The following is a 25779-nucleotide window of genomic DNA, read 5'->3' as shown; positions in this document are numbered from 1 at the left end:
AATGGTTTGATGCTGATCTAGCTGCATTTCAGGGACAAGACAAGCTCAGGGTCCCCATGCTACTCCACCATCTTAACTCCTCTGAAATGGTACATTGAAAATATTATGTTACAAAATATAATAAAGTAAATCATAGAGTGATTCTCAATTTGAGAAAACTCCTCAATAGGACGTCACTCAGTGGTATGATAGCAAATGTTTTATAACTGGTTCCCCTTTTTACCTCTTCCCTTAGAACACCTGCTTTTATGCTCAGGGTTCTGGCCTACTGATTACATAGCAATTGATTACCCAATTACTTATATGGGGGTTTGTATATATATGTATACATATGTATATATATACAAACATATACACATATATATCTAATTGAGAGGTAGAATATCAAATGTAGATATCAACATGAATGTATATTTAACATGCCATCCATGTATACTTAAATGAAAGCTGATCTCTATTTAATGAGAGAATTAATATAATTTTTATAATATCTTAAGTATAATCACATAAAATTATTATAATTTATCAAATACGTTAACAACTAACTCCAAAGAAAACTTTCAAGGACTTTAAACACACAGGACAAGGTTTACCGCTGAGAGTTTACTCATTGAAATTGAGAAACTTCATCCACTTTCCATAAATAAATATCACTGTGGTGACAGACAGAAAAGTAAATTTCTATCTATACTGAATAATAAGTTTTTAGGAAAACTGTCATTTGGTAAAATGTCAAGCAGTTCATTTAAAACGAACATAGTCTATGAGGTGGTAAAGTGAGAGAAGTTGTCAACAATTTCTTCAAAGACAAATTTATTAGTCTTTGGTTCTTCCTAAACTTCCTTGTCCTCCTCAGCCAGACAAACTGCTTCTGCCCATAGGGAAGAATATTAAGATGGCTACAAAATCTTGAGTTTTCCAAGGAATGGCCACTGTAAAAAATGAATGTCCCCAGTTAACCCCTCTCACAGTGTATGTGCAGAAGGACTGATTCATAGCTGTTATAAGGTAATGATCTTGCCAAACATTGTTTTAGGCCATGCCCTCCATATGCTCCCTTTTAATCTGTGGGGGCTGGCAACTCATGAACCATGGTGGCATCAGAAAATTTTGTTGAGTCTGTGTTGAGAAGGGGCAGATAGTAATAGTAACTAATGATTCATTTACTATCTCTAAATAGAAAGAAAATAAAGCTGAATATTCAATCTACCCCCAAATCCACTTGACTGAAACTTACATTCAGATAAATTATTTAACTCTCTCTGTGTGGGATGTGGGTGCATGTGCTCACGTGCTGCATGCATGCATTTGTAGGCATTTTTTTTTAAACAGCAAACTCAAAACAAATATCTCACAACACATATCTCTGCCTCTTTACTTGTTTACCTTGTTTCCACACCTCACCCACAATAAACCCATGAACATTTTCCTTGCCTATTACTTGAAGTGGAAAATTAAAATCATAGATTTTCTCCCCTATTGCTTCCAAGACAGTAATACCTTTGGTCTTAAAAATTGTCTCAGAAGATGTGCTGGAAATATTAGTTTGGTAAGTTAAAGCAATCCTCGGCATGTAAATTTTTGAAGGAAAGCAGTCTAGAATAATGCAATTTTGTCTCATCAACCAAGAAGCTCATGACTTTTCCTAGTCTTCTCTTTACGCCTGGATTTAAGCAAATTAACAAACTGTCACCACTATAAATCATTCATGCTGCTTTCATAAAACATGTTTATATTTTATATGAATAGATTAGATGTGTTATAAGTAACTTACAAACACAGATTTTGCCTGTGTATATTTTGTTTAATATATGTTATAAAATATACTTATATTTGTATTGATTCTACAAATATATAATGCCTATAAGCTATGAGACCTGGTAATAGACCATAAGGTTGTCCACAGGATTCATCACCCAGTCTGGTGCATAGAGAGATGTGAAAATGAATAGTACAGGACATTGTGAGGTGTGCTAGCAGAGAGCATATAAAAGTATTAGGGAGTATCAGAAGGAATGATGGTCAGAGAAGGCCTCACAGATGAGGGGACATTAGAGCTGAGATTTTTATTTTATTTTTTTAAAATTTTATGTATTTATTTATTGATTTATAATTTTTTAAATGTTTATTTATTTTTGAGACAGAGACCAAGCACAAGCAGGGAAGGGACAGAGAGAGGGAGACACAGAACCTGAAGCAGGTTCCAGGCTCTGAGCTGTCAGCACAGAGCCTGATGTGGAGCTCGAACTCATGAACTGTGAGATCATGACCTGAGCTGAAGTCAGATGCTCAACTGACTCACCCAGGTGCCCCTGGAGCTGAGAGTTTAAAGGGTACCTAGTATGTCTCCATGTGGTCAAGTAAAACAAACAAACAAACAAACAAACAAACAAAAAACTGGAACATGCATGACTCTTTCAGAAACTATAATTAGTTATCTGTCATTGGAGCCAGGTTGAGAACGACAGGTGGACTATCTGGAAAGAGAGGTTTCAACATGATTTGTATTTTGGACATAATACTGTGGTCATCGGAGAGCAAAACAAAGCTTTTTAATGACAAAATTCATATCATTATTATATTTTTATCTTAAAAAGCTACTTTAACACTCAAGGTTAGATTGCAATGGCAGAAAGAGTAGTTAGGAAGCTATTTTGCTAGCCCAGAAGAGAGATCATGTAGATAGAATCCTTGGAGGTGAAGAAAAGTCAAATGCAAGAGGTAAAATTACCGAAGATTATGGAAGAAGATGTAAGGTTATAGCAAATGTCATCTTGCTTTCACTAGCTAGTAGAAACTGAAAACACTCAGTTAACACACTCACATATACCCAAACTACCCCTGTCCTCCCCCCCCCCCCACAATTAAGATGTCAAAGTGAGGAATGAGGAAATTTGAAAATTTGAACAAATTGATTTTTGTTTCATTTTTCCCTCTAGAGAATACAGATTTTTGTTCTAAAGTTTTATTCAAGAATATAACTAGTGTTTATTATTAGTTATCCTATATGCACAGGTCTGTTCTAGGTGTTAAGATGCAGAAACAGAAACAGAATTCCTGGTGAGTAAGGAATTTGCATCCTAGTAGGATGTCATTGACATTGCTTCACTTTAAGCCTAAAAGATAAATCAATGAAAGAAATTTAATTTAGAAGGCTTTGCTCTGTAATAACAAATTGGACCTCCTTGGGATTCTTCCCTAAGAAAGTAGTGATTTCATGGTAATTATAGGATCAAAAGTACCCCTAAATCCACTGTTGCCCAGAAAAGACCTGGGAAGCAAATATTTAAAAGTTAGACAAAATAAAAGCAGAAATAATGTCATGACATTATTGAATAACTCAAAATCATCTTTGAAAATTTCACTTGTTAGGAAAGACAATTGTAAGGGAAAAATTGTATGAATTTTTCTCCCCTCTCTGTTCATGTTGAAAGCCATCTAGAAAATAAATTACCTAAATGCAGTGGTTTCACTGTAAATATTCTAATTAGGAGCAACTACATTAAAAACATGCAAGGAAAATTCTTTTTTTTTTAAATTTTTTTAACGTTTGTTCATTTTTGAGAGAAAGAGAAAGAGTGTGAGCTGGGGAGGGGCAGAGAGAGAGGGAAACAGAATCCAAAGAAGTCTCCTGGCTCTTAGCACTTAGCACAGAGCCTGACATGGGGCTCGAACCCACAAACTGTGAGATCATGACCTGAGCTGAAGTCAGACACTTAATCAGCTGAGCCACCAATGCACCCCAATGCAAGCAAAATTCTAATCTACCTGTACTACCATGAATTGAATATGAATAAAACAATGCATATATGTAGTTTTCTTACACATATCTATATGCACATTTGTAGACATGTACACACACACACACACACACACACACACACACACATGCACACACTTTCTGTTTCCTGATCCTAGAAGCTTTATGACAGATTTTTTTTTCAACTCCATCAAATACCAAAGGAAAAAAAAAATCATTTTTACAGACCTCAGGCTAGTGACCCAGGTGAAAGAGAAATGAAACAAAGCTTCCTTGATGGAAGAATAAGAGCTTTCTCATCATTCTTGGACAAGCTTTAAGCCATTTACAAAAAAAAAAATCTATTTTCTGAGGAAAAGAAAACATCCAAATTACTCAGTGGAGGAATCACAATTGGGAAACTGGAATTTGGGGAGACAGACACCCAGAGGTCTTTTGGATCATTATACATGACGTGTCTAGATGCTAAGAAATTGCGAGGAAATGTTAAAGGGTGTACAGAATTCCCAACAGTGCCCCTTATTTCTCAATTGTTTTCACTGGTGAAATTTATCTTTTCAAACATTTGTGAAGGCTTTTATATGTCCTTGTAGCTGAGTGAGATTTTGTTACAACAAACTGTCATCACATACTTTTATAGATACACCAAATATCCTATATATATCAACCTGTTTATTCTGTTAACTACCTGAGTTCTTAAATCTAGAATCATTAGTGGATTTGTTCATAGTTCTTTACTCATTTTCTTGTCTTCTGTACATGTTCAAAGTTTGCTCCCATTCTCTGAAGGATATCTATTTATCTGCCACTTCTGTTCCCATGTTTCCAGATGAGTCAGCTGCCAATATCTAACCTGGAAAGATTCATCCATGTTGAATTGGGCTAAACCATGAACTGACCTCCCTGGGGACCAGATGGTACACGCTAGTAGCATTTCACAACAGCAGAGTTTATAAGATACTTAGAAAAATCCTGGAATGGTACTTTGTACATATTTTACACATGTTCATAAAGTAAGATAAAATAAATACAATGTCATGTAATTGGTATGCAGGAAAATGTTTTCAGAACACAAATACAATGGAAAATGGAGGTAATACTTCAAAATGAAAGGGATCCCATTTTATCCTCACCCAGATTTCTCTTCAGTCTTTCCTGATTCTAATGTTGCTTAAATAAGTTTTCACAAAGTGAGTTTTGAAGTAAAACATGAAGAATGAGCACAGACATTTTGTCCACCATGGAATAGATTTTCAGATTAGTTTTGGATGAATGCTTTTTAACATGAATACTATATTTAGGTGCTTAGTACAAAAGGTCATTCCATAAGCACTGCTTGATATAGTGATTTGTGTCACTTTTAGAGAATTCAGAATTACTTGCTATCTCAAATGACTTAATTCTGCCTGGCAATTCTACTATTAGACAAAAGGAAATTATACCCTTCTCATTATATCCTTAAGAGGCTAAAATTCACCACAGTCGTGGTTTGTTCTATTTTATTTAAGCCCTGCATAGTTTAAATGCAACCATTCATTATAATTTTAGTTAGAATTTATTTAAAGTATCATGCATACTTTTATAATTCATGCAATGGCAATAATAATAACTGATAAGAAATCTAAACTGGGATCAAAATGTTTTCATTTCAAAAATCTGGTTTTAAAATGAATAAAGAAAACAATGGTGACAACATGAGTTTTGGAATAAATTTAATAAGGATCAATCAAAGTAGAATAAAGTTAGCAAGTGTTTTTGAATGAAAATAAAGGATAGCATTTGAGCTTCTTTCATAAAAGGAGTTATAAGACCAATATGTCACCATGTCATTTAAATCTTTTGTATAAGATCTTCCTCTGTGAATTTGAAGAAGTTGGAGTCAACAGAAAGACAAAAAATTGGAGTACTTTTTAAGTCAAAGTATTAAAAAACAAGCAAGTTTCTTGAATCTATAAGAAAGGAACTATTAAATTGGTGGACAATATTGAATCGGCTACTTGTAACTAGACTGATAAATCTACAATTTGTGCATATCCATGTCTCTTTCAAGTCTTCTAGATGATCTTCTCAACTCAGTAAATGAGTAGTCACCAATATAAGTTGATGGGGTAGATGGTATTTGTTATTCAGACATATGTACCTATGTTTCACAAAGTACCTTGCAGTTAGTGGATAGTCAACAAATTTTTGTTTAACCAAATTAAGAATCAAAACCTTTTTTCTATTTTTAAATGTTGATCAAATCACACAGATTATTATTTTGTCTAATAAATCCATGACTGGAGTTATCAGTGAACTCTTAACTCTTTATAAGGAAGAGTTTTTACACTGTAGCTGTGTTCTGTGTGTAAAAATCTAGAAATATAAAATGTTACTTAGTGTTACATTCAAGGAAGCTCAAATATCTAAAATGATATTCTCGTAGCACTTTGTTTCAGGAAATTATTTTAAGGAGCTAGATAAAATACTTTAAAAAAATAACGTTTACTTATTTTTGAGAGGGAGAGAGAGAGAGAGAGAGAGAGAGAGAGAGAGAGAGAGAGAGAGGCAGAGCATGAGCAGGGGAGGGGCAGAGAGAGAAGGAGACACAGAATATGAAGCAGGCTTCAGGCTCTGAGCTGTCAGCACAGAGCCCGACACGGGTCTCGAACCCACGAACCGTGAGATCATGACCTGAGCCGAACTCAGACACCTAACCGACTGAACCACCCAGGTGCCCTTAGATAAAACGCTTTTTTTTTTTTTTTTAATTTTTTTTTTCAACGTTTATTTATTTTTGGGACAGAGAGAGACAGAGCACGAACGGGGGAGGGGCAGAGAGAGAGGGAGACACAGGATCGGAAACAGGCTCCAGGCTCCGAGCCATCAGCCCAGAGCCCGACGGGGGGCTCGAACTCACGGACCGCGAGATCGTGACCTGGCTGAAGTCGGACGCTTAACCGACTGCGCCACCCAGGCGCCCCGATAAAACGCTTTTAAAATAACATTAATGTTCCCCATTATGTTAAAAAATTATGTCTGATAACAACTAAGGTACAAGCAACTAGCCAATGACAATGACAGACATTCTGATGATTTACAGTATTGATGATTATACCAACTAACACTTAAACCTCTAAATTCTTTTAAATTATTGAGGACTTAATGCTTTCCTTCGTCTTTCTAACAATCATCTTTAGTTTTCCCAGGAGATCCAAGTAATTCTAACTGGTTCTTTCCCCCATCATATACACTATGAATATTCATGGTAAAAAGAGAACTATTAAAATATAGCATGAATTATTTACTGCTGCCCAAAGCTGTATTAACTTCATGGAATATTTCTAATTCACCAAGGCTTTGAACATCCACCTGAGGTCAGTTATGCATTCATAGTACATGATTCTAAAAATAATATTCTCCAAAGTGTACAATTTTCACTTGAAAAAGTCAATATAAATCTAACTGTAATGAATAGTAAGATTGCATTCAGGTCAGAAAAAGGTATTTCTTTTGCTCTGAAGGTTTGGCATAAATGGTGACTTCTGGACACAACTCTTTTAGAGGGAAACAAAGTACTTGTTCCTCACACCCATGATTTTTCACAGCAATTATGAAAGGCAGGAATTATGTTCGAAGCTGATGTTTTGATAGCACTAATGTCACATCACAACATGGTGGGAAAACACCAGTGGGGCCAGAGAAAGAGCTTTATAAAACACAATTAAGGAAATTTTGTTTCCCTTGGTTTCCAGCCAGAACACAAAATTAGGACTATGCAAGAAATCTTCTCTTCCCTCTAGAGCTAGTGTGGGGCAGTGAAAAGAACACACCTAAAGCAGACTCATTTATGTAACGTTGTACACATTAATGAATGTCTCCAAATACTCGATTTCATCTGTAAAACACCTACATCCTAGGGATGTTAGGTATATGAAGTGGATTAATATGTGTTAATCACTTAATAGACTTCCTGTTTAGGAATCACACATCTGGGTTCAAATCACCAGTTTGCTTCTTGTGCATTTTGGTAACTTAGGGGAAGTTAATCTATCTCAACTCCAATTTTATCAGCTGTGAAATGAGGTTAATAACATCATCACTTGATGTGGTATTTGGTGGTGCGCATTAGGGTCTCTGTGTGTATTTATATGTAATGCTTAGCATACATATATATATTTGTGTATGTTTAGTACAGTGAATAGCATACCATAGCACTCAGTTCAGGTTTGCTTTTGTTCCATATAGGTTGTCAGCTGGTAATTATCATTCTTTTTTTTTTTCTTATGATTTACCTGGTGATAATGAGATTAAATGACTGGATTGGCATTTAAGATTTCAGTTTTAGGAGGAAAAGTAGTTCTTTTCTGCGATAAGTTAATAATGAATATGGGGGAAGATATACAATAATTATTTAGGATGAATATTTGAAATTTCCACTTTAAGTTACTTTATAGTAATAGCTATTCTGGGTTATTGAATAATTATACAAATATGTACCTTAGTCTTTAAGAGACAATAAAAAATATGGATACTGGTTTTGAACTTTTCATAAGGCTAGATTATAGGAAAAGCCTATGACAAATGGCATTCATTGCTAATTCCTTAGCTGATCTGTTTTATGGGGAAAAAAAGGCAAATTGTATATATAGCACTTTTGTGGCAATATTACCAAATCAACTACAGGTATGCATTCAGAGGAATGGGACATAAAATCCAAATTACTTATTCATTCATTCCAAAACTACTCACTGAGTGGCTACCACGTATGGGTCAGATACTTTTGTAAACTCAGCATATAGCATTGAACAAGACAAAGATCTTTGCCTTTAGAGATTTTCCTAAAAAAAAAAAATAAATAAGATAAATAATGAAAGATAGTGTAGGTTAGATAGATTTAAATTAATTAGGAGACAAATATAGCAAGAATGGTTGATAAAATGTGACACAGCAGAGGAAGGCTGAAATATTTATTTATTTATTTATTTATTTATTTATTTATTTATTTATGTTTATTTTTGAGGGAGAGAGGGAGACAGAGTGCAAGTGGGGGAGGGGCAGAGAGAGAGAGAGACAGAGACAGAGACAGACAGAATCTGAAGCAGGCTCCAGGCTCTTAACTGTCAGCACAGAGCCTGATGTAAGGCTCCAATTCACTGAACCACTGAACCACACTGAACCGACTGAGTCACCCAGGTGCCCCAGGCTCAAATCTTAAATAGGGGTGCTGGGAAAACCATGCAACAAGGTGACATTTGACAGAGACCTGAAAGAGGTAAGGGAGTGAGCGATGTGAATCTCAGAAAAGTGTGCTCCAGGTAGAAAGAGAGTTGCAAATGCTAAATCTGCATGGAGAGTGGGTCTGATGTATTGGAGATAGTGACCGTTCCTAAAGAATATATTTAGGGCTGTCAGCCTTTGCTATCTGCCCAGCTTAATCAGTAGCTGGTTTTGGAAGGTATTGGAAGCTTCAGTTTGGAAATTACGGTAAACCACAGGAAATAACCTGCCAAGACCTGAGCTCACATGTGGGCCCTTTCCTTCAGCAGCCCCAAGGGATTCCTTTCTTCATCCTTCCCTCCCTCCCTCCCTCCCTCCCTTCCCTCCCTCCTTCCTTCCTTCCTTCCTTCCTTCCTTCCTTCCTTCCTTCCTTCCTTCCTTCCTTTTGTTGTTTTTTTTTCTGCTGTTTAATTGCCATTTAGGCATACAGAGATCCTACTACCAAAAACAGATGAGGCATCATGTTCATGAGATTCTCATATTGTTTATAGGATCCTCCTTTTCACACATCAAGAATATTGCCTTTTTTATGGGAGGGAAGTATGAAAAAGAAATAGAAATAGAAATAGCTGGCAGGTGCCAAGGAAGTGAGATTGTTTGAAGGCTATTTCAACTTGTTATTAATGTAGTGATACAAGGATTATTCGATATAGTCTTATGTGGCCTTAACATAAAGAAGGAAAAAGAAATGAACATTTTATCTTATATAGAGTAAAATAGTTCACAAAACTGCAAGACAACAGAGAAGTGTTATCAGTGCAAGGGGACTGCCTTATAGGGAAAATGTTCTATTAAGAAATTTTTCTGATATTATTATATTTAATATCCCACTTAATATGTTCCAAAACTTCCCATTCCTTACCAAATATACTAAATGATCTGCATGATACAGAAGTTTCAAATATGTTTCTTTAGAGAAAGTCCAAGTTGAAATATAATGTTTGGTTAAAAGCTTTGGAAAGATAGAAATAAAAACTGTTGTGGCTATCTCCGGGTGGTGGCATGGGGAATGGTTCTCTTCCTCTGTGTCTTTCTTGTCAAATTTCTTCATAATGAATGTTTTCAAAAAGTGTAAAAACAAATAATTCAAAAAGCTTTATGTCAGAAATGTGAGTGTTTAAGCAAGATTTAGATGTAAAGACAAAATTAAAGTCTTCTGCATTCTTCCAGTCCAAATAGTATTCAGCTTGCACTTTTTTTGTGCACAGCCTTTGAAGGTTATGACTTTACCATAAAATACCGATAATAATAATTGTCATAACAACAGCAATCTCATTGGGCTCTAGCAGACTCCAGCCGGGTTACTTGAAAGCGAATGGAAGCAATGCCTGGCTTGTGCAATTTAACTGATCAGTTCAGGAACCATTGTTACCATTGCAACAAGCAGATGTCACTGCAGACTGTGTGAAAATGTCAGAGAAAATGAAGAAAATCCAAGTAGTGGTAGAAATGAAATCTCACCCTTAAAGTGTGTTCTTTCCCACCCTGAAGATTGTCAATTTGAAGACTCTTTTGTTCGTTTGCAGCATTTACTCTGACTGCAACTCATAGTCTGAAAATATTTCCATTTATCTCCACCTGGAATCACAGCGTCCCTTCTCAGGCTCATTAGGCGCTGAGGGGTCTCACCAAAGCACAGTAACTGTAGAGTCTGATAAAAGGAGCTTGAAACCTGTTCAGGTGCCCAGGGATCCAAAGGGGTGGGGATGGGACTGAAAAGGGGGAATGTTATTAAGTTGCAGAACTGAGTATGACATATCATTTTCTGGATAGATGGGTAGAGTAATGCATGTGCTGATCTCAGCTCTGCAGGAATAAAGTACTTTGAGTCCAATCTGTTTTTCACTACCACTACAAACAAGCCTTCTAAGGACTTTTTCATTAAAAGTAAAAGCCAACAATCTCTGAGCTTAAGCTTGGAATTTGAGAGTGCAATCCTCTAAAATCAGACACTTTATAATACCGGAGTGGAATCCTCTTTCTGGGACTAATTTTCTATCCACTCAGAGTGGAGAGTATTTAAGTTTCTACAGTGAAACACTACTACCTGGAAATAGACTCCTATTTCTTTTTTCAAGTAAAAAGACCTTAATAAAATGTCCCTAGGGTACATATTCTTTAAATTATAATTTTAGAACTAAAACCAATCTATAATATATGCATGAATCATTCATGTTAATTTATTTTATCAATAACTAATTCAATCTCATAAAATACAATTTAGGCATAATCATAATCAGGATACCTGTGCGCACCACATCTGTCAATTTATCTTATTATGGGAACTCTGATCAAATTTTGATGGTGCTAAAAATGTCGTAAATAATAAGTCTGGAATGAAAGCAAAATAAGATCTGAATACAGGTGAAATACAAAACTACAGCACATTGAGGCATTTATACAGTTCGTGGAAGGTGAAGTTACAGAAATCTGGGTGGGGGGGGAGATTCATCTCCTCCCTATGAAATCATTTTTTTCATGATTTCATAAGAAATCGATTAATTATAGATGCAATTTTTGTAAAAGCAATGCTCTCATAGAACACTTTACAGAGCAGTGTTGGAGAGAAAAAGCAGTAGAAAGCCCTGGAACCGGACTGTCAATTCCACTGTGCCCACTGTGGGTTCTTTGGCTCCTCGTCCAATCTCTCAGCATCCTCCTTTGCAAAATGTACCTTACGACTGCTTGGGAGATCACCTCCGATCGTGGGCGCACACACAATTTGCAAACTGTTGACACTTTAAAATGTTTAAATATGAATCACCGTATGTCTGGTCTTCACCCCACTGAAAGAGAAAATAAATCTGTGTCTTACCAGTCACGTACTGGGTCAGAGAATGTACAATTTGGTCTACCTGCAGATCTGAGAGTGCCGCCTTGAATGTTGTGGACCTCAAACTATAAAGAAGTTGTGTGCCCCTGTGTCATCTTCCAAGGGTGGAACAGTATTCTCTTACTAGTGCCTGAATTCACTGCTTGTAGAGTTTAAAAAGAAAAAAAAAAGAGAGGAAGGAAGAAAGGAAGAAAGACAAGGCAAGGATTTTTCTATAGCGACTAAGAATGATAAGCCTGGTTTTATAATTAAGGGCTCTGATCGGCTTAGGTTTACTAAAACAAAGCATCTGAGTTAGGAGGAAGGAAAGATTTCTCTCTTATAATGAGGAAACCTATTCCCCAGAAAGGAGGGCAGAATGGGAATGAATATTTCTGATTTCTCAGTTTTTCCATCCTCCTTACCTCCCTTACCTTATAAATTAGCAGATTTGCATACATAAAATATACCTCAAAAAACTCAATAAAAACATGGTTTAAAAATATGCAGCTAATTATGTGAGAATGTTCATTTCTTTTCCCTATAAGGCAAATGAATATTTATCAAGTTAAATTCCAAGATACTTATTATCTCGCTTGCATTTTGAATATAATTACATTGGAAGGCAATTGTTCTGATGGGTGTAGGCAGAGATTAAAAGATTTGTATGCACTTCTTAAAAATGCAAAATAATCATAGTTTTTTTTTTAATCATTAACAAAGTAGCTCAACCCTTCCCTTCAGCTGAAAAATAAGTTAGCATTAAAGCGTAACGGTTCTAAAGATATTACACAATAAATGAAAATGGCCGAATAAAATCTAGGTTGCAATTAGTTTTTGGAAGCTAAATTTATAGACACTAGAAAAAAGTGCCTGAGATATTTAAAGGAGCTATTAAACTTGCTATTTTAAAGTTCAGATTTAAAAATAACTGCTCTTAAATTATTCCACTAATGCATCATCTAGATAAATAATATCAAAATGAATAAATTTATGAAATAGCAAATAAGTCATAATTGTCTTTAAATTAATGAAATTTAATCATGCTTGGGCAAAAATATCAAAGTTTCATATATTCACATGCATGTGATTTCTAGACTCATAGAAGTTTTCTCACACTGTACTTTATAACACCAAAATGAAGTTATCCACACACATACCTTATTTTCCCCTCTGTATCTAAATTTCAGAAGATATGGATTATATATTATATTTCTTTTATTTATTTCTATTGATTTATTGACTTTATCAAAAGTGTCTTAAAGCTAATTGGTATCCAATAAAAATGTTAACTGCTAGCAACAGAAAAAATGGGATAGAAAACTTGAAAGATTATAACACAAATTATGTAGGACAGTGAATTTAATTATACTACAGAACAAATAGCTGATCTATTATGTATGCTTTGTCACATAGAAAGTCTATCTTATTTTATTCTTGTTCTCTGATATATCTGCCTGCTATCACAAATATTGTTAATGTCTTTCCAGATTAAACACAGAGCCTAGAAAATAATGAAAACTGTTCAACTCCAAGTGTACTGAGCCTACTTTCAGGTCCGACCAAAACACTTTGATAATTTTAAGTAGCAAAGCTAAAATGTTGGGTGGTGATATTGGACCAAAACTCCTAACAGCAACCACCACTGAAGTAGTGGAACATTCAAAGCCTTAAAAGGGCTGGATAAATTTCAACTGAGATTAGCTCTAGAGAACTGTATGCTCAAATAGGAATAGAAATACATTACTGCTTAGAAATGAGTTATGCATTTTTATAAAAATACTATATGTACATGTAGTTTGGTTTGAACTAGGGGAAATGAAAACAATCTCTTGGACTCTGGAGCCCTTTTATGAAATTTCTAATTAATTTTGATAAATCCCTTTTAATATGGCAAGGAGTTCCACTTGGGTTTATCAATTTAAGAGTTATACTTGCACTCAGTGGACCATAATCTGCCCTAAGCTAGTTATGCATAACACCTGCTAAAGTTAATAGACATTCCACATGAGTAGCTGATTTTGCCAGAGAGTCATGTGGAATTAACTAATAATGAAATTTGGCTGACAATATCTTTAATATTTTCATTTAAAGAGTATTTATTACCTTGCATGGCCTCCTTATATAATTAACTAGTTTTGATGTGCACTCACCATATTTCAGATGTGTCATCATTATTTTTCTCTGATCCTATATAATCAGGCAAAGAAAATATTTTTAAAGTTTTTGTCTCCCAATATTCATTACAGATGATTCAGTGGCGTATTATTACACACATACACATAGAATGTATGTTTAAGAAAACTTGTAAAAAGGACAGATAATATCTTATTTTTGAAAATCCTTATAGAATCTCATAGACTGAATGCGCTTCCCTCTTTAAAAGAAACATCATTATTGATTTAGTGATGACTACTGTACTAAAATTTTAAAAACTTGGTTAAAAAAAAAAGATACACAGAATGTCAGGTATGACTACTCTCCATTCAGTCACTCTTCCCAGACTAGTTTCCTTTTCTGTGTTCACATTGTAATCCACATTGTTTGCTCTTCTTGGAAGAAGATTCTTTATTAATCTCTGTCAAACAGAATCTTTAGTTCCTACCTCACATTAAAAAAAAAAATTCTTCTTAATGTGTATTTATTCATTCATTTATTTTTGGAGAGAGAGAAAGACAGAGTATGAGCGGGGAAGGAGCAGAGAGCGAGGGAGACACAGAATCCAAAGCAGGCTCCAGGCTCTGAGCCCTCAGCCCAAAACCCCACGTGGGGCTCGAAATCATGAAACGTGAGATCACGACCTGAGCCCAAGTCAGAGACCTCACTGACTGAGCCACCCCCGCACCCTTACCTCACATTTTCAGTGCAGTCTTTCCTAACCCACAGAGATTACTCTATCAAATTGTTCCATTTCTTATTACGCGTATGTGTCTCATCACAAACTAAGATTGTGTTCCACGTTTGTGTACCGTTTTCTTATTAAGACCGAAAGGTCCTGAAGTACCAGAGGAGTTTGTACAGTTAGGCTTTCTTTTTAGGCTCTTATGCAGGACATGCATGTGCTCAGTACGTCTTTAGAGATGGATTAATGAGAAGTGATGTTTTATATTGACACAAAATGAATCACTATGAATGTGAGTCCCAGATAAGATACTAGCGTGATGAACTTGCCCTGGCTAGCAATACCGAGCACCATCTTCCTGCATAAGCATAATTCCTATAGGGCAGAGAATACTACCAGGGATATTCACAGTGTATCACTCATTTCTTGCAAACAAAACTATTTAATAAGAGATCTATTTTGTATTATTTCTACTACTACAGTCCAGTGATTTCAAATGGAAATTTGTCAGATATTATTTTTGCATCACCTCTTAGAATCCGTGTTGGTGCCATTTTATTTTACAATCATCAGTATTGATTTTTTATGTATGCTATATACTCAACACATTAAAGGCAAAAATGAAATAAGAGTAGTAATCATTCTTCCCATGTCCCACGCCGATTTTCAACTTGTTTGGTAAGATAGAAATATTAACATCTAAGGAAATCTTACAATTATCCGAAGCAAAATGATAGTAGAAAGTCGTGCATGGGTGTATAAGTAGTTTAGGGAAATGATGTTATATGCCAAGACAGAAAAGAAAAAGATTTTTAAAAAGGCATATTAGATTTCAGATACAGATGAGGGATCTGAATAGAAACATCCTAGGCAGATGTTACACAGCCTCTGAAAAGAGGATTATATCAGTGGGGATACAAATCGGAGAGTCATCAGCATATTGGTGATAGTTAAATCCACTTGAATATACACACTACCAGAATAAATGTAATTGAAGAAGATGAAAGAGTCAAGCACTGAAAGTGGTGGGACAACCTCTCTCAACAAGAAAGACAAGACTTAAGAAAAAGAAACCTAAGCTCAGAGAACCAGCAGAGAATATAGACCCAAAAATTGATAAAGAATTTCAAAGAAACTGGTCAGCAGATATTCTCGGTTCTGTCAATAGCCCTGTCCCACTTTCTCTTTGCTATCTTTTTAACTTCTGTCCCATCAATCACCACATATAAGATATCTTCATCCCGGCTCTCTCTTCTGACTTCTGGGCCTTCATGACCAGGCACCTTTATGAAATCTTGTGTTGGACTTCATAAGACGTCAAACTTTGGTGCTCTTATTAGTTGGGACAAAGATTGCTAGGTCTCCCTTGTTCCTCAGTAATAACATCTTCGGAATATATCTGGACACGTAACCAACAAGAATAAGGTCTACCTTCCCCAGTCCCTCCACTAGAGAATTTTAGCCTTGTGACTAAGTGTAGGACCATGGGATGGAAGAAGAAATTCTGTGTGACTTCCTGGAAATGTCTTTAAACAGCATAGGCCAGCCTTACCTTACCTTATTTTTTTTTTCCCTTCCAGCTAGCTGAAATGCACATTTTATAGCTGGGCATGAAGCTAGATAAAATATGCTCGATTATGAGATAGATCTGGGAGCTTAGGACATGCAAACAGAGCAACAAAATCAAAGGAGTCTCCATCTCCCACCCCTGTGAAAAACCTAGCCAGCCATGGCGATATAATTGGACTTTTTTGTGAAACAAGCTCTTATTTAAATCACTATTATGTGGAACTTTCTGTCACTACCACCAAAAATAAGTCTAACTAATACAGTAGATTTATCACAAATCTCTTTTTACTCTTGTAATTCCCTGTTTTGCAAATGGCTTTGCCAGCAATCTAGGCACTGAAAACAATCTTTTCTTTCTTCCTCTCCCCTCATTACACCGATACAGGTACAGTCTCTCCTGCCATTGCCTTAGACATGCTCTTGTCGTTTCTTGCCAGGATAATTTCAAAATCTGTTGCTTCCCATTTCCAGTTTTATTTCCTCTGAATCCAATGTCTGTGCTTCACAACTAGAGTGATCTTTTTACAAATTAAAAGTCTTATCTTGTCATTCCTTTGTTTAAATTCATTTAATGACTTCGTTTAACAATTCTTCCTGATCTGCCTCGTGCCTACTGTCTACCTCTGTAATCTCATTATTGTCCCTATGATCCAACCATGTTGAATCTCATATAGAAACTCACTTCGCTTTTCTTACTCGCTCATGCTTTCTTAGGAGCTATTTGTTTCCTTTGTGTGAAACTTGCTTTCTCTCTCTGTTATTTAGCAAACTTCTGCTTGCCCTCAAGTCTGTGCGTAACAATCTCTGCCTCTTAGAGGCTTTTATAAAGACTGGTCCTTTATTCATTTCCTGATACCCCATGACAGTCTGGGTGAAGTTCCTGTTCAACGTGATCTCATTTCTCTACACACACCCTATTGAAGGAACTATCACAGTGTAAAAAATTGGTTACTCCTCCATCTGCCCCATTACTTTCTATGATTTTTTAGAACAGGAACTTGTCTTTCATTTCTGATTACCAGTGTCTAACAGTGCTGAACATTCATTCATTCACTCATTCAGCTGATATTTATTAAACAAAGCCTTGAATATGTGAAAGATTGTAAGAATTCAGCAATTACTATCCAGTTTGAACATTAGAGATCACATTGAATCTTAGAGGTAAAACATATTCGTTATACATGAAGTAGAAGCTACGGAATCTGTTATAAGCAAGCATCGGAGATATTGCAGATTCAGTTCCAGACCAGTGCAATATTGCAATAAAGCAAGTCAAATGATTTTTTTTTTTGGTTTCCCAGGGCAAACGAGTGTTTACACTATACTGTAGTCTATTAAGTGTTCAATAGTATTATGTCTAAAAAAACAATGTGCATCACTTTAATTAAAAATATTCCTGAAAAATACCAACCATTATGTGATGTTTCAGTGAGTTGTAATATTTTAGCTAGTCAGGGTCTTGCCTTGATGTTGCTGACTGGGGTGGGGCTGTTGAAGGTTGAGGTGGCTGTGGCGGTTTCTTAAAATAAGACAAAAATAAAGTTTGCCACATCAATTGACTCTTCCTCTTATGAACGATTTGTCTGTTGCATGTGATGCAGTTTGATAGCATTTTACCCACAGTAGAACTTCTTTCAGATTTGGGAGTCAATTCTCCAAACCCTACCACTGCTTGATCAACTAAGCTTATGTAATATTCTAAATCCTTTGCTGTCATTTCAACAATCTTCACATCATCTTTACCGGGAGTAGATTCCATATCAAGAAATCACTTTTTTTGGCTTATCTTTAAGAAGGGACCCTCATCCATACATGTTTTATCATGAGATTATAGCAATTCAGTCACACCTGCAGGCTTCACTTCTAATTCTACTTGCTCTTTCTACCTAAGCTACTATCTGAAGCATCTGCAGCTATTTTCTCCACTGAAGTCATGAACCCCTTCAAGCTGTCCCAGGAGGATTGGAATCAACTTCTTCCAAACTCCTCTTCCTGTAAGTCACAAATGTTCTTCATGGCATCTAGAATGGTGAATCCTTTACAGAAGGTTTTCAATTTACTTCTCCCAGATCCATCAGAGGAATCACTATCTATGGCAGCTATACCCTTGCCAAATGTATTTCTTAAATAATACTTGAAGATCAAAATGACTCCTCGATCCATGGGCTGCAGAATGGATGTTGTATCAATAGCCACAAAAACAACATTCATTCCTTTGCACATCTGATTCAGAGCTCTTGGGTGACCAGGTGCATTGTCAATAAGCAGGAATATTTTTTTTATTATTTTTTTTTCAACGTTTTTTATTTATTTTTGGGACAGAGAGAGACAGAGCATGAACGGGGGAGGGGCAGAGAGAGAGGGAGACACAGTAATCGGAAACAGGCTCCAGGCTCCGAGCCATCAGCCCAGAGCCCGACGCGGGGCTCGAACTCACGGACCGCGAGATCGTGACCTGGCTGAAGTCGGACGCTTAACCGACTGTGCCACCCAGGCGCCCCTAAGCAGGAATATTTTGAAAGGAATGTTTTTTTGTTTGTTTTTGTTTCCTTTTTGTTTGTTTTGTTTTTGTTTTTGTTTTTAATAAGAAGTAGGTCTCAACAGTGGGCTTAACATGTTCAATAAACCAGTAAACCATGTAGAGAGATGTATGGTCATCCAGGCTTTGTTGTTGCATTGATAGAGCATAGGCAGAGTAGACTGAGCATAATTCTTAAAGGACCTAAGATTTTTGGAATGGTAAATGAATATTGACTTCACCTTAAAGTCACCGGCTGCATTAGCCTCTAAAAAGAGAGTCAGTCTGTCCTTTGAAACTTTGAAGCCAGGCAGTGACTTATCTCTAGCTATTGTGGTCATAGATGACGTCTTCTTTCGGTAGAAGGCTATTTGGTCTACACTGAAAAAAATCTGTTGTTTAGTGAACCACCTTCATCTTACCTAATCTTCTGAAAACTTGCTGCAGTTTCTACTTGCCACTTCATCTTGAACTTTTATATTATGGAGACAGCTTCTTTTCCTAACTTTTATGAACCAACTTCTACTAGGTTCATACTTTTCTTCTGCAGCTTTCTTAACTCTCTCAGCCTTTACAGAATTGGGTAGAGTTAGGACTTTGCTCTGGATTAGGCTTTGGTTTAAGGGAATGATGTGGCAGGTTTGATATTCTACCCAGACCACTAAAACTTTCTCCATGTCAACAATAAAGCTATTTTGTGTTCTTATCATTTGTATGTTCACTGGAGTTACACCTTTTTATTTCCTTCAAAAACTTTTCCTTTGCACTCACAACTTGGCTAACTGGTACAAGAGGCCTAGCCTTTGGCCTATCTCAACTTTGGACATACCTCCTTCACTAATCTTACTCATTTCTAGCTTTTGATTTAAAGTGAGAGACGTGTGACTCTTCCTCTCACTTGAAAACTTAGAGGCCATCATAGTTATTAACTGGCCTAATTTCAATTTTGTTATGTCCTAAGGAATAGGGAGGCCCACGAAAAGGGAGAGAGATAGGGTGATGGCTGGTAGGTGGAGCAGTCAAAGTACACACATTTGTTGATAAAGTTCACTGTCTTATTATGAGCATGTCATGTGATACTCCAAAGTAATTAGAATAGTGATATCAAAGATCATTGATCACAGACCACCATAACAAACATAATAATAGTAAAAAGTTTAAAATGTTGTGAGTATTACCAAAATGTGACATAGAAACATGAAGTAGGCAAATACTATTGGAAGAATGGCACTGATAGATTTCTCTCATTCAGGGTTGTCACCAACAAATGAGGTATGCCTGTACAAAAATAAGACTCAAATAGGTTATGACCTGTTCAAGTTTATTAGTTAGTAAGCTCATACTTAGTAGTATGCATACATGAGATGCTATATATGTGTGTGTGTGTGTGTGTGTGTGTGTATATATATATATATATATATATATATATATATATGAATTAAAAAACCTGAAGACTAATGGATGTGGAGTGAAAATTACCAGGAATAATATACCAATAATTATTTGATCAACTTCATTAAAAACCCATAGCATTCTTTTAAATGATGTTTTTTCATATAAATAAAACTTTAAAAAACCTATCTCAGTGATATTCTAATCACTGTACGTGTGAAACCATGCATGCTTAGACTGAGAATTTAAGAAGTTCAAATAATTGTGTATATATATGTACTTGTTTCAATAATTTTTAAGCTGCTTAATTTAATCTTATTCCATCCCTAGATTTGAGGAGGATAAAGTCTTTTAATTTAGCTTGAACCTTTTCTTAGTATCAGAAATATTTAGGGTTTATAAAAAAGTGTGCATGTCAAGTGATGTAGAAGGTTCTCTTGTATGGCAAAAAATCTGTTTGTTACGGCCTTACATTTACATCTATGTACATGGCCCCAGCATTGGTCCCAAGGACTTGAGGGCATTCTAGTGTCAAGAGCCCTTCAGGATCTTTCTACTTAGCCTTTAATCTTTTCTCTAGATGGAGAGATTTGACTACTTCTAACTTAATAAGAATGTTGGATTTGGTTTACTTTATAGTTCTTCCAATTAACTTTCTGAGTGCTTTTTTTTTGTGGGGGGGAGCCTTTAATCTTGCCTAAACTTGTGGGAAAGTAGAGGAAGAAAAAGAACACTCTTGCATTAAAAATATATTACAATTAACTGTCAGTATACTTAAATCATCTCATACTTTAACTATGTGGAACTTAGTTTAATTATGTGATTTATAACATAGCTTCTAAATGAGCATCATTTTATTATCATTTGGCTAGAGTTTGAAATGAAGGAAAGTTCTATAATGAGACCAATAGAAAGAAAGTTATAATAGTCTCAAGTTCAATATTTCTTTGATATCTCTACATTCTCCCCCCCCCAAAATAATGCAGATTTAAGGCAATCCCATTAAACAGGTATCCTTTACTTTCTGAAAGTTTGTGTTATGCCACTTTGCTTAATGAAAGACCCGTACATTAGTACCTATTTTTGATAACCTAAAGAAATTTGAAGAGGATTTTCACTTTTATGGAAAAAGTCATACTGTACTAATGCAGGTATCTTCACAAAATGAAAATCCTCCTCAGATTTCTTTAGGTTATCAAAAACAGGTAATAATGTAGGTCTTTCATAAAAGCAAAGTGGCGTAATGTGAACTTTCAGAAAGTGGGAGATTCTCTCTGGTTTCTGCCATTTTGGCTTACAAAAAGTTTTATAGGAATAATCTACTTTTGGATAATGGGGAAAGCCTGTGTTTTTCTTTTTAAGGCCTACATGTAGATATATGAATGTATACATATTTATATTCTCTTTTGAAAGATTAAGAGTTAGAGTTACAGTTGACATTTATCTTTGTTATCAGTAAACCAGAGTAATCTGAAGCCTACATCACAGTGTTGTCACTTACCTATGTCAACTTCATTCACTCTTTATAACCACTAATTTGTATAGTACTCCATTGTTCTGGGAATATCAAAGCAAGTTTCACAATATTTTACAGAGCTTGTTTGATACAGAAAGGGTTTATATCATTATATATTTGTTTCCAGGGACATCAAAATACATCTAATGAATTATATGTCAGGACTTTTAGAAAATAACTATTTTATTTCTTGAATTATTTTAACTCTTTCTTAAAATAGTTATAAATGAAATGCCAATTTAATTACCAGAGCATTTAACTTATTGGAGGTAGCTCAAAAAAAAGTATATAAGTTTATAAAAATCAATAGGATTAGTAGCTTCAGGAATAGATTAATTATTTCTGCTGTAAATAGAAATGCCTAGTCTTTTATGAAAAAAATTACATCAACATTTAAATGTATTTTTCAGAGAGAATAAATGCAAATACACAGCTTTCAAAACAAAGAATGAAGTCAGTACCAGAGATGTGCTGATGCTAGGGAGCCCAGTGAATTTTGCCATATTGTATCCAGCCCAAAACAGGCTATGCATCCTCACTTTGGTAAGCAGTTGCCAGGTCTTACAATTATACTCTATGGAGCTGTCCCACCAATGAAAAGTGACTTGTAAAGCTCTGCTTGCAGGCCAGGTGAATGACAAAGACATTTGACATCTATCAAAGCCATGTATGGGAGAAATAAATCACTGATGAGAAATTGAAGTCTAGTCCTGTGTTATGCAGAGTTGTAGGTTCCAAATTAATACTACAGTATGGTGCAGAAACACAAGCCAAGAAATTAACATAAAACAGAACATTGACATCCCTAGGGTTCTTGAGGAAGTAAACAAAATCATCTGTCCAAAACCTTTCACAACTCAGGGAGAACAGCATTCTCACAGAAAACAGGTCTCATTGAACAATAGCTAACAATATCACTTAGGAAAAAAAGATGACAAAAGCAAACAACCAAAAAAACGAAAGGAAAGGTAGTTAAGGAAAATAGAAAAAAAATTAAGATTTGCCTCCACAGAATTGGAAATGATGGAACAATTTGAAAAATGTTATAGGTATGTACATATGTTTTAGATGATTCGAGATATAAAATAAGATACATGAATCAATAAAAAGAATAGGAGAGCATGAAATAAAACAAGTAGCTTTGAAAAAAACTAAGCAGAAAGGTAGATTATATTTTAGAAACAATGTTGTCATTGTAATAAAAAAAAACCCAGCGAGTTAATTATAATGAAAAAATTAATTAATGTTCTCAATGGCCATATCATCTGTAATTAAATACAGGGAGATATAGTTATGAAAAATATTCAGGAAGGATTAAAAATCCAATGATCAAAGAAGGAAAAAGGTCTACTACATCTTTCTTGGAACTTCTAAGCAGAGACAAAGGGAGGAGAGAAGTAATATTTAAAGATGTTATTTCTCATAATTTTAAATGCTTAAAGAAAGAAACATAGATTCAAATGTGAGTGGCACAGCCTTCACCCAAATGTTTAAATAAAAATCAATCTACATCTCATCATGTAAGGAAGAAGTTCAAATATAAAAGAGCACTCTCAAAAACAACATTAGGAAAAAGGTGGATTTTCTAAGAGACTGGGAGTTTGACATAAGGTAGACATCAATAATAAGAAATGACAAAAGAAAATAAAATATCCTATGAAAAGGAAACATATGTCAATCTACAATGTGAAATTCTGTGATTCACTCACAAATGAAGATTAAGTAAGGTATTTTCAAAAAATATAGCATGATATAATTTGAATTTTAGGAGACTCTAAAGTGACTAAATTTATTTCATAATCAAGTACAGTGTGTTTTCTCTATTTGATATGAATTACTTGAGCTTAGAAATTTTCTTGTCTATATATCTCCATAGTGCTCACTAACTCCTGAATGAATAAATTAATGAATGAACAGATGCTTAAAAAGTGAATGCATAGATATATTATGGTAAAACTGTATGCCCAACAGCTAGTAGTATGATTCCTTGTGATGGATATTTGTAATGTTTTTTTTTTTTTTTTTTTTTTGAGAGAGAGAGAGAGACAGTGAGTGCACATGTGCACACATGCATGAGTGGGTGAGAGTCAGAGAGAGAGAATCTTAAGCAGGATCCATATCCAATGCAGAACTGCCTTCAGGGCTTGATCTCACAACCATGAGATCATGACCTTATTGGAAACTAAGAGTCGATGCTTAACTGAGCCACCCAGGCGCCCCTGATGGATTGTTTGCGAAGGATTTATTTTTAATATATTTCATTACCTCTCTTAACTTCTCATTCTTATTTCTTAATATTTCAACTTGGTTTTAGTTTTAATTTACATTAAATTACTAAATTTATTCATTAAATATTTCCCTTGGCTACTCTAGCTTTTGATCCAGACATCACTTTTATCTCATGACACGATTATAGAACATTTTAAAAGAGTATTAAAAACTTTCAATAAGAAATGCAGTATGGGGTGCCTGGGTGGCTCAGTTGGTTAAGCGTCCAACTTCCGCCCAGGTTATGATCTCATGAGTTCGGGCCCCACGTCAGGCTCTGTGCTTACAGCTTGGAGCCTGGAACCTGCTCTGGATTCTGTGTCTCCCTCTCTCTCTGCCCCTCCCCAGCTCATGCTCACACTCTGTCTCTGTCAAAAATAAATTAAAAAAAAAAAAAAGAAATGCAGTATGATTTGCCCACAGTGAATATTTGATAAAAATATTCAGTTCAATTTTGCTTGATAGAATTTCCAGGTAAAATTACTGCATGGTTATTCTCATAAACTATTCTAAATTTGGAAAAGCTGGATTTTAGCCAGGTCTAATGTGTCACTCTCTCTTTATCATGACTCTCTGGGTGGCATACCTATTCACAGAGATCCAGACTCACACACTCAAACTCTGTAGGGGCCAAAGAAGTCCTATGAATGAGTGAAACAGGCTGGCTATAAAATATGCTTTCTTTGCCTATTCTTTACTTTTATTATGAGAGAAATAGACTCTCAAATTTTTCTCGGGACACATGGCCTTCTTGGCTCACCCTTTATTTCTCCACTCTTGAAGATATACTTCTTTACTATATAAAAATGTAAAGGTAAGAAAAATGATCACAAATAACAATTGACACAGAGCCACTGTTTCAGCAAACACTGGAAGTAGTGGGAACTCAGAAAAGGTACATGCTGCATCTAAAGGAGGCCACTACTATTCAGCTTTAATAGAGTGAGAGAATTACAAGAATGCAGACACAGATTCCAGTTATGCAGAGAAGCCAGAAACCTGAATGTGGAAATGTTGATAGGACCCAATAAAAATATGTTTTGTTGACTTACAGTTTGCACCCTTAGCATATCCTATACTGGCCTAGGTCCTGGCAACTCCCGCCCATGCTGTTTTGTGTTTTCCTTGCTGTGATAATCACATTAATGCCCACTCCCTCCACCAACAATGCCCACATCTTAATCCTTAGAATCCATGAATATGTTATATTACGTGGAAAGGGGCATTAAGGTGGCAAATGGAATCCAGTTTACTAGTCAGGTGATTATCAGGATCCGATGTAATCCCAGGGTCCTTAAATATGGAATAGGGAGAAAGAAGAGTCAGTGTAGAGATTTGGGAATCAAATGGTCATTTGCGTCTTTGAGATGGAATGGTGTCATGACCTAAAGAATGCAGGAAACCTCTAGGAACCAGAAAGGGCAAGAAAATGAATTCTCTCTGACAGCCTCTAGATCCTTGGTTTTAGATTGGTGAGATCCATTTCAGACTTCTGATGTCCAGAGCTATAAGATAATAAATTTGTATTGTTTTAAACCACTACATTTGTGGTAATTTTTACAGTAGCAATACAAAACAAATACATTCGCTGACATAAATTTAATGTCGTTATTGACTTATCCTGACAACTGACTTTTTCATGTGTCCCATCTATTAGTCTGCATTATTGGAAGTTAACCTGACCAATTAGACATTTCTTTTTTACCTACTCATGTGGTCCTAAGTTATCTGAGATGGTTTGGTGTTGAGTTTCACTTGGATTTTGATCTCACTTTTGCCACCTATAAAATGGCTACCTCATAGACTAACTGGAAAGGAAAATTTAGATATTGCATATAAAGCA

This window comes from Prionailurus bengalensis, chromosome C2 (assembly GCF_016509475.1).
Source record: "Prionailurus bengalensis isolate Pbe53 chromosome C2, Fcat_Pben_1.1_paternal_pri, whole genome shotgun sequence".
In the NCBI taxonomy this organism is placed as follows: Eukaryota; Metazoa; Chordata; class Mammalia; order Carnivora; family Felidae; genus Prionailurus; species Prionailurus bengalensis.
This window is presented reverse-complemented; position numbering follows the sequence as displayed.